This window comes from Vicia villosa, unplaced genomic scaffold (assembly GCF_029867415.1).
Source record: "Vicia villosa cultivar HV-30 ecotype Madison, WI unplaced genomic scaffold, Vvil1.0 ctg.003239F_1_1, whole genome shotgun sequence".
NCBI classification, from domain to species: Eukaryota; Viridiplantae; Streptophyta; class Magnoliopsida; order Fabales; family Fabaceae; genus Vicia; species Vicia villosa.
The window spans coordinates 138,581-149,275 of record NW_026706147.1 but is presented as its reverse complement, the minus strand read 5'-3'; the positions used below and the strand labels follow the sequence as shown (position 1 = coordinate 149,275).

At 39.1% G+C, this 10,695-nt stretch overlaps 1 long non-coding RNA gene across 1 annotated transcript; it reads right to left on the bottom strand.

Annotated features, from left to right (window-relative positions):
* Nucleotides 1–2,269: 2,269 nt before the first annotated feature.
* Nucleotides 2,270–2,762, bottom strand: LOC131640612 (uncharacterized). Its single transcript, XR_009295289.1, has 2 exons — nt 2,670–2,762; nt 2,270–2,591 (listed from the first exon to the last, which is right to left on the bottom strand). It is a non-coding gene; the product is annotated as an uncharacterized LOC131640612 (long non-coding RNA).
* Between the last annotated feature and the right edge of the window lie 7,933 nt (nt 2,763–10,695).

Genomic DNA, 10,695 nt, shown 5'->3' with positions numbered 1-10,695 from the left:
CGTAAAAGATCTTATTCTTTCAGTCCTGAAGATCATGCTTAGGTCTTCTCCTGGTGTCGAGTCGATGTTGAGTCATAGATCGTAAGAGATCTTATTCTTTCGGTCCTGAAGATCGTACGAGATCCTTTCCTGATGTCGAGTCGATGTTGAGTCATAGATCGTAAAAGATCTTATTCTTTCAGTCCTGAAGATCGTACGAGATCCTTTCCTGATGTCGAGTCGATGTTGAGTCATAGATCGTAAGAGATCTTATTCTTTCAGTCCTGAAGATCATGCTTAGGTCTTCTCCTGATGTTGAGTCGATGTTGAGTCATAGATCGTAAAAGATCTTATTCTTTCAGTCCTGAAGATCGTACGAGATCCTTTCCTGATGTCGAGTCGATGTTGAGTCATAGATCGTAAGAGATCTTATTCTTTCAGTCCTGAAGATCGTACGAGATCCTTTCCTGATGTCGAGTCGATGTGGAGTCATAGATCGTAAGAGATCTTATTCTTTCAGTCCTGAAGATCATGCTTAGGTCTTCTCCTGATGTTGAGTCGATGTTGAGTCATAGATCGTAAAAGATCTTATTCTTTCAGTCCTGGAGATCGTACGAGATCCTTTCCTGATGTCGAGTCGATGTTGAGTCATAGATCGTAAAAGATCTTATTCTTTCAGTCCTGAAGATCGTACGAGATCCTTTCCTGATGTCGAGTCGATGTTGAGTCATAGATCGTAAGAGATCTTATTCTTTCAGTCCTGAAGATCGTACGAGATCCTTTCCTGATGTCGAGTCGATGTTGAGTCATAGATCGTAAGAGATCTTATTCTTTCAGTCCTGAAGATCATGCTTAGGTCTTCTCCTGATGTTGAGTCGATGTTGAGTCATAGATCGTACGAGATCTTATTCCTTTCAGTCCTGTCGTTGAGTCGTAAATCGCACGAGGTCTTTTTCTTTTGATCATTGTTTCATACAACCATTTTCTTTGAAAACCCCGTGTCGGCACCGCTACCACGTTATAAGCTATCTCCATTCAAACCCATTACCCACTGTATATTTCTCCACCAGAAAAACAAGAATTCTCTTTCCCCAGCAGATATCAAAATAAAAATAAGGATAGCATTCATACCATCTTTTCAGGACAAATTTCTGGTACTGTGATATTTAATCTTCTTCCACCTCGAATGTTCGAAAGGCTGGCGCCAATCTCACCTTCAGGTCTAAGATGATTAAATAGGGGCAGCTGTCATACCCCAAATTTGTCCTACCCCTTTTAGTGTTATCTGGCTTAGACTTATGCACTTCACAATCTCATGTACATATTTCCATTAGGTCATCTAACATTCACACATTCATTAATCAAATAACTTTGCATTGGATCGAGGATCTTGGAAGCTATGGTTTTTGTATGGTCGTTCATGATGGATTTCTTTCTTCTAAAGCTACAAGGTTTTTCTCTATGAAGATTCATCAAGGACAAGAGGACTATGGTCCTTATGCGCAGTGGCTACAATCGTTAATTCAACTGAGATTCAGTGGTTCTCAGGTTGAGGTGTTCTTATGTGCTCCAATTCTTATCTCCCTTAAGAATTCCTCAAAGAATTGTTGTTATGTCAGATTGAAGTACAATGCATGTCATGGCGTGAGAATTAGACTTGCGGGTTCATTGTGTTCGAGGCGCCACTATGCATAATTGGTTGGTGGTTTGGTTTGAATTGAGGGATTAAGAATGAATTAAGGTCACGGTGATTTGAGGATGAATCTGATGATTTAATTGACCTTATTATTCAAATTTTGTTCAAGGGATTTTGTTCATTGAGAACTTAATTCAAGCTAAAATACTGGATACACGATGCAAGAAATGAGGTCGTGGATCGCTTGTGATCGAAGCTTTATCATTTATCTCATTGATTTGTTGATTGGGATGCAAAGGGAATCGTGTCGGAGGTTGAATTCAGGTTTGCTATGCAAAATTTGAAATGGGAATACAATGTTATTTAAGGCTTTTCATTGATTTCATCCGTCAAGTCAAGATAATTCACTCAAAGTTTCATCCACGGGTTGTATTCAAAATCCAAGACCAAACTTCTTTCAAAGTTTCTTTACATGAATTCATTACAAAAGCCCAATTTCTGTGTGCACAAATTCGTCATTCAAATATCTTTTACACCATTCAAAGTTCATTTGCAAAATTACAAAAAAGAGCCATTTTCATTACTCCCATTCAAACAAATCCATCACAAATTCATCACAAGTTCAAGTATATTACATTACACCATTCAAACAAATTCATCATTCAAATAAGCCAAAGCCCATGTCTCTATTCAATACAAAAAATATTCATTACAAATATTACCAAAAGTCCATTCCAAATACATGTCCCTGCCATCACACCAAAGATATATTCCACCATTCCACTCCTATCTCAGTACCATTACATACTACAAAAATCAAATTATTACATCATAAAGTTTAGTTTTCTCTAAAGCTTCATCATGACTCCGATCTTTCAAGCTTTGCTCCGCCAGTTTCCATGATGTCTACCCGGTGGTCTCTTTCTCGAGTCTTCAAACCATAACCATGCTCCCGAATCATGCCAATTCCATAAACCTGCAGAGTCGAATCACATCAGTTCACAACATTCAGTCTAACTTCTAACAGGAAATTAAAACAGCCCCATCATTGAACCTGTGCATACACATCCAGTTTCAAAATCCAAACAATACATTACGTCACTTTCAGCATCATACACCATCAAAATCAGCCCTGCAAATCGCATCCAGACAGAAGAAAACTCAAGATGATTGGAGGAGCTTCATAACAAAATTCTAACAAAAATTCTGAGACAAAACTAACAGTTCAAACCAAGACAAAACCCGGCCAATACATTCAGCCAACATTCAGTACATTCGAATCAACCCAGTTTCAGAAACTACACTTCCCCATCCTCTCCTAACAGCAAAACAAGATAACCTGTTAATGTGTTAACTGCATACATGAAAAGACCTACAAAACCAGAAGCACCTACTGCAAATCAAAAACAAAACAGCCACATACATATCCTTTAATCCCTGACTGTTTCTAACCCAATTACCCAACTTACTGCACATAACCTATCATTATACATAGATACCCACATAACAGATTTTCCAACCATAACAGAATTTTCATCTCACCTATAACTAACTTGAATCACCTTCTAACTACCTGAAACAGTTACAAACGTATAGCTATAACAGAGTCAACAGTTACAAACTAATCCCTTTAACCCAAAGCCAAAACAGTCTCATAACTTCCCTAACAGAAATAACCAATTCATAACTAACTAGCTAACCAACCTATCATTTTGTAACTAACATTTTCCATCTAACCGATTTCTAACAGAATTATAACAGCTAACAGAATTCAGTTAACGGCATAACAGAAAAATCCAGAAGAAACTAACCTCTCAATCTCACCCTTCATCCCATAATAAAATCCTTGACTGCTAATTGGAACCGAACAGATTGATTCAACAGAGAAAGAGGAGAAGAGTTCGGAAAAAAGGTAAAGAGAAAACCAACCTGCAGTTGCTATAAATCAGGACTTCCCTCCTCCACATTGAGGTCTACTTCTCTCGATCCAGTCACCATTCTCTCTCTAGACCTTCATTCATCACCATCACTATCATCCAATTCTCTTCTTCTCATCTTCATTTTCTTCAACCGTTCTTCATTCAATCCTTCCACCATCTTCATCTCTCGTCATCCTCTCACTCTCTGAATTCAGAAATAACAAAAAAAAGAGTTATAACAGAAATTGGGGGCAAAGGAAAACTTCAGAGAAAAAGAATGATAAGAGAAGAAAGGAGAGTGGTAACAAAACCTGAAGAAGAACGTAACAAACTTCCCGATTCAATGCTCTTCCTCCCCCTCGGAACTGAACTTCATACTACTCCATAAACCAATCTTCACACTCTGAATCTCTAGGGATAAACGCAAAGAATCATCTTCAATTCGATTCTCTTCGACTCCACGCCTCAGTATCGTTCATCATCATCAATCGACCTCCGAGAACATCATTATTCATCTCAGCATCATCTTCAACGCACTTTCATTCACTCTGCAACGCGCCATCCATCTCCCTGAACCTTCATCACAAACCTTATCTTATCGTCGTCTTCGTTTTCGACACGCATCAGAGGTATCATCATCTTCATCGACGACTTCATCGCATCACAATAATCGTTGCGTCTTCAAAACACCATCAACTATGAGATTCATCTGAGATAGCAAATCACCATCGTCACGAAGTCAGAGAAGCACTAGATCGCCTTCGTCAAATCGAGTCGGTGAGAGAGCGAAGCTGAGATGGAGAAACGGAGACATGAGACGAGTGAGGAGTTTGTTCTGCTGTTTGTTGTCACGGCGGAGATGAGAGAGGGAGACGATCGGAGTTGAGAGGCCGTCGCGCCGTTACGGGAGAGGAAGAGAGTCTGAGGAGTCCAATAGTCTCAACAAGTAAACCTAATTCCCAATTCTCAATTTTTTTTTTATTTTATTAATTGAATGTTAATTCCCTTTTTACTCTTAATAAATCTGAAAATAAAAAAACAAAAAACGTTTGGGCCACGTTGCTGAACGCACCCCCCTTTGTGGCCTGCTGCACCATTTTTAGCTAAACAAAAATCTGAAACAATGCCTTTTGGGCCAATACCAGAGGGCCTGCGCCCCTTTGCTCTTCACACCAGCATATCCAATTTGCACCCCTGTTTCCCTTTATCTTTTAATTCAAATTTTAGTTTAATTAGTTTTTCTTGTTATTTCTTTTAATGATTAAATGCTAATTTTTCTACTATTACTTTGAGACTTTACCATGATTTTTGACGCAAAAAGGGACACATAAAAACATTAGTTTAGGCTTATTAGAATGTAGGTTCTTTAAGTGCAATTTAGACTTGAATTAGGAATCCCCCATAAAAAGCTTATAAAAAATAGTAGATTCTCTTAGGTTAATTTTGACATTTAAAGTTCTTTTATAAAACCCATAAAAATGGTAGTTTTTTTTAGTTTCGTTTTTGTACTAATGCTTGAATTGTTTTGTGCTAGTTCCATGTTATTTTTGTATAATTGTTGTGTGACTTTATTACTTGTTTTTGGCCATATTTTTGGCCTATGTTGTTAATACCGCTTGTATGCTTCTTTTAGAATCTATCCCATGTTAACAATAGGAATTAGAATAACTTAGACTAGAATTTAAGATTAGTTCCCGTTTGCATTCTTTTTCTTTTCAACCTCTTTAAAATACTTAATAAAAGGAAGATGTGAATCACATTAAGAAAGTGATAGAGAAATGAGTGGGAGTCATTCCCTAATCTATTTCTCAATCGCTTAGTGGCATAGAAACGAGTGGGATTCATTCCCTAATCTGTTTCTCGGTCACTACTTAATGGGAGAGAAACGAGTGGGATTCATTCCCTAATCTGTTTCTCAAACATTAATTAATGGGAGAGAAATGAGTGAGATTCATTCTCTAATCTGTTTCTCAAACATTATATAATGGGATGGAAGTGAGTGGGATTCATTCCCTAATCTGCTTCTCGATCATTATACATTTTATGTGATTCGAATCGCAGAGTAAATTCCCTTAAAAAATACACAACCAAAAACACTTTAAAACACCTAACAATGGTTCAGACTAAAGCAAAGTAGAGAAAGTGGTGAGTGGCCCGGTATTGGGAACTGTTCATCACTCATCTACCCTAAAAGACACAAACCAATCATTTCTTTTGCCTAAGGGCACCGTTATCTCCGCTCCATTGCATCCTAGGCTGTCCCTTATGCAAGAGCGCGAGCGTTAACTCCGCCCAACTAAAAAACACAAAAACAAACAGAAAATCGTGAGCCGAGCTACGGTAACTCTGATTCCTGAAAAGGATACGTAGGCAGCGGGGTAGGGCCCGTGCGAGTACAATTCTTTATTTTCCCTACATTTTGCATTCATTCGCATTTAGACATAGACATAGTCACACACCCTTTAGATAGAAACAAACATAGGTGGATACCATCGAGTACGATGGGCGCGAGGGGTGCTAATACCTTCCCCTTGCGTAACCGACTCCCGTACCTTGATTCTCTGGTCGCAAGACCCTGTTCCTTCCTTTGTTAGGTTTTCTGATATTCCTTTCCCTTATGGGATAAATATATTGGTGGCGACTCTGTTCATTTTTCGCGAGCGTGCGACAACTACCACTTTCATACATGTTGCTCCATTGTTGGTACTTTCATTACTCTTCACTTGAGCTTTTCTTTTTGTTGTGGTAGTACTCTTTCTAAATTGGGGACAACATAAATAAAATAAAATCATTCAAACATAAATATTAAAACTAAACTGAGTCATGGTGACAAAAATGCCACCTTAGATTCACAAACCAAGACAATTACTAAATGACAGGAATTAAAAATATCATCAGACAATAATAACAAAAGGCAAGAAATCCATAATAATCTCTCATTCCTCACGATCACCACATGTGATGCTCATCATCTGACAAACTGTCCTCCTCATGCTCCTGCTCAGGCTGCCCTTGCTGATCAGTTCCACTCGTGGCCCCACCCCCTACAGGAAAAGGATCGGACTCCGGCCATCCACAATATGTGAAATAGCTCTCTCGAGTGGGAAAGGTACGCTCCTCAGAGGCATAAATGGTGTTCCTGTACTGTTGTTGCATCGCATCATGCAAGAAAACATGAGACCACTGACTAGCCTCCCACATGGAGGTATAGTAGTGATGTGCTACCAGCGGATCAAAAGTGGGAGGAGGTCCAGCAGACGGTCCTTCCTGAGAGCTTGTTGCTGCAGCCTGCTGTTCCTTCTTAAATGGAGTTTTGCAAAACCTGTCAATATAAACATCATCAATAGTGGAGTGGATCAGTAGATGTCCCTTATCAGAACAATCCACTCCCTCAGCATGGCACAAACCCATAATCAGACTAGGAAACAGTAGGACACATCTGTCATTAATCCCATGCTCAGTATCACTCAGAGCTGCTCTCCTTAGCTCTTGTGCCATAGTCGTAGCTATATCCACTGAGTGTCGGGACATGAGGACTCTCATCAGCAAAGCTGCATCCATAGGAATCGTGGTTACATGTGCCCGAGGTCGGATGTTGTAACTCATGATTGACAACACAGCTCGAGCATCGACATTTAGATCTTTCCTATGATAGTAGATTGGGGCTCCATTCTTTCCAAGTACCGGTCCTTTTACTTTGGTGTAAATCTTCTTAGTCACATCATCCAACCTGTATGATCCTTCATATAGATGACGCCTATAATAGCATTTTTCACCTTCAGGTAACTCCAGTGGATTACCTAAAAACTCGTTGATCGCTTGTCGGTCAAAGCGGATTGTGTGACCCCTAACAAACGTCTCGTAATTTTAGGCAACAGTTTTAAGAGTAAGTTTGAGAGCGTTTGCATAAAACTCCCTCACAATATCCATGTTGATCTCAGTGTATGGTTCAAACACACGGCCCCAATTCCTGTGTTTAAAGTAACTCCAGCATTTTGTAGTCGCTTTCAGGTTTCGGGACAATCAACTTCTCTGGGAGAATGGTGCGAGAGGCCAATTGAGTAAACCTCTCTTTCTGGGCAGGTCCTAAGAAGCGTCGGACAATGGGTTCTCGAGGATAGGCACCACGAGGACCGACACTTGTGGACTTTGTGCGACCTCTCCTGGCTGGTTGCATCTGCACAGAAAAATATAACAGCACCCACACACAACATTATACAATGTACACAAAGAATTTGCAAAAAATTTTAACACAGTCGCGGCTCGCGAATCCGTGGCACGGCGCGACTGTGTGCGAAATTTTCAGCCAGTCATGGTGGTGCATAGGGGCATCCACACACAACTAACTTGATAGTTTTTACCATAACCATAGTACTTCAATTCGTCTTCTAACCTAGGGTTTTTCCAGATTTTGGTCATTCAAGAGCCTAGATCTAATTACCCATTCTTAGGGTTTCAACACCCCTCTCTTATGAATTTGAAAAGCAAAAAAGTAGATACATACCTTGAGTTGTGATGAGAATGAGATGCAGATGATGAGAATGAAGAAAATTTGAGAAATTTTTGGTTTGAGGCTCGCTGGAGAAGTGTGGCTGCTCGGTGTGGGGCAAACAAATGAAGTGGGGTTTATTAAAACCCTATTTCTGAGTTTTAAAAAAACTAAAAGACGCACTGTCGCGCCTCGGTCCTTATTGGCGAGGGATGCAGAACCTTCTGTTTGGGCTCGCGGCGCGTTCTTTAACTAGCGCGACGCGCCGGTTTTCAATTTTAAAATTTTCTTTTGTTTGCCCCCTTCCTTTTTGCCATTGTGATTTGATGATACAATAAAGAAATAAAAATTGCTGAAAAACTAAAATTTTCTTACCACGTTGGATTGCCTTCCAACAAGCGCTTTGTTTAACGTCGTTCAAGCTCGACGAGGCATGCTTTCAAGATTTTAGGTGTGGTGTACTTTGCTCCACTCCCTCGAAGTAAACTTTTAACCTTTTCCCATTAACAATTCTCCTTTCTGTTGTCTGCGGATTCTCTACTATAATGGCTCCATGGTTACATATCTCTTTTACTATAAATGGTCCAGACCACCTTTGTGTTGCTTTACCTAGGAGACATCTTGGTTTTGAGTTGTATAGGAGCACCTTTTGTCCAACTTGATAGTGTCCCGGAGGATGGGTTTTATCTTCTTTAGTTGCTCCCTCAGTTGCATCGATTTGGAAAACATCACTCTTGTTCTTAAAATGCTTCTTGGCCTTGAACAGAGTAAATTTTACCTCTTCATCTTGCACCCTTATTTTCATGATTCCAGCATCAAGATCAATCATCATTCGGGATGTTTTCATGAATGGCCTTCCTAGAATTACTGGTACCTCATGACCTTCTTCCATGTCCACTACCACAAAGTCCACCGGGAAGAAGAATTTGTCTACTTTAACTAGCAGATCCTGAATCACTCCATAAGGTGAAGTGATGGACTTGTCGGCCAATTGTAGTGTCATACTAGTAGGCTTCATTACCACATTCCCTAGTGTTGCACCCCAAAATTTGCCCTCCTAATTTTATTTCTAACTAGCTTAATCTTCACATTTCATCTGCATACATTCCATTAGGACATCTAACATGACATGCATCATTAATCAATAAATCGGGAATGGGGATCAAAGACATCGAAGAGTTGGGATTTTACTGTGCCTCAATAGAGATTCGAGCTTTTTCTTTGCTAATCATGATGGGGGAGGTTAGAATTTTGATTCAAATACTTTTTCACCGAATTAACAAACCTTTGTACGAAGAGTCCTTAAGACGATTCGTGGCATATTCTCTAATCAACTGAGGTTTAGATTACAAGATATTGTGGCATGGTATTCTTTGTCTCTATCTCTTCAAAGTGATCGATTCAAGATTTATTTTTGTTAACTTATGAGACTTTTATCGTGGTACAATCGAGAAAAGGACACTAATGATATAGCATGATACTTAAAGTAAATTGATGTTTGGAGTGCATACAAGGTTTGATTTAAGGTAAAGTTGATCTCAAAAGTTCATCAGGATTCATCACTGCTTCTACTTCATCCACACATCATCATTATGTGTTCATTACTCAACCCGTGTTCATTAAATTACAAAAAAAAAAGATCCTTTACATTATCCTGTTACACATCAATTCCATCTACATATCACTACAACATTACACATCTAATTATATTAAAAGTTCTGGTTCTTCACATCCAAATGAAACCATGCGCCTAGACTCATCCTGTTGTAATCTCAAACTGTCATGACGAAACCGGTTCAGACTTTTATGAAAATTCTTCCATTTCACAATCAGAGGCTTTAATATCTGGACTTTCATTTCCTTCATCTTCACACGAGTTTACCTATGTTATAACCCAATGCCATATACTTGCTACATTCCTGCATTAAACAAAAAAATAAACATATCAATCCACGTGACAAACCAAACCCACTAACTTACCATTCATAACAGTTATACCTTTTAAACCAATTTCATAACCAATCAATTAGCAGACATACACACGTATACATTCCAATTCACTACCCTATTTCTAACTACCAAACTCAATCAACCTAACTAACTAACTGTCAGTTATAACTTATTAACAGAGTTGTATAACTAACATTTCCACTTCTTACTCACTTCTAACCACCTAACTACATATAACAGAATCAGTTGTAACTTCCTATCCATCATAACAGAATTTCAACTAACCCTAACAGAATCGTATAACATTTCACCAACAGAATGCAAAGAAGAAAAGGGAAACAGGTCATAACAGAATCGGTTAACAGAAAATCAGAAGAAGAATTTACCTGAGAAAGCCATATATAATCAAGCATCGATCCATTCTTCAGGGGCTCTCTTCACTTTCACCCATCATCACCTCCACCATTTTTCACCTTCACTCCATTCTTCTTCACCTTCTCAACCATCACTCACTCTTTTTCTCTCTGTAACCTCCAATCATCACCTTCACACCATAATCATTCTTCATCCACACTTCACATTCAACCATTCTTCACTCACCACTTTCACACATCTTCAATCTCCACCATTTCCATACCTTTGCCACCATTTCTCTGCTTCACTCATCATCATCATCATCATCTCCACTCCACCATTTCTCTGCTTCCATTCTCCAACCTCTG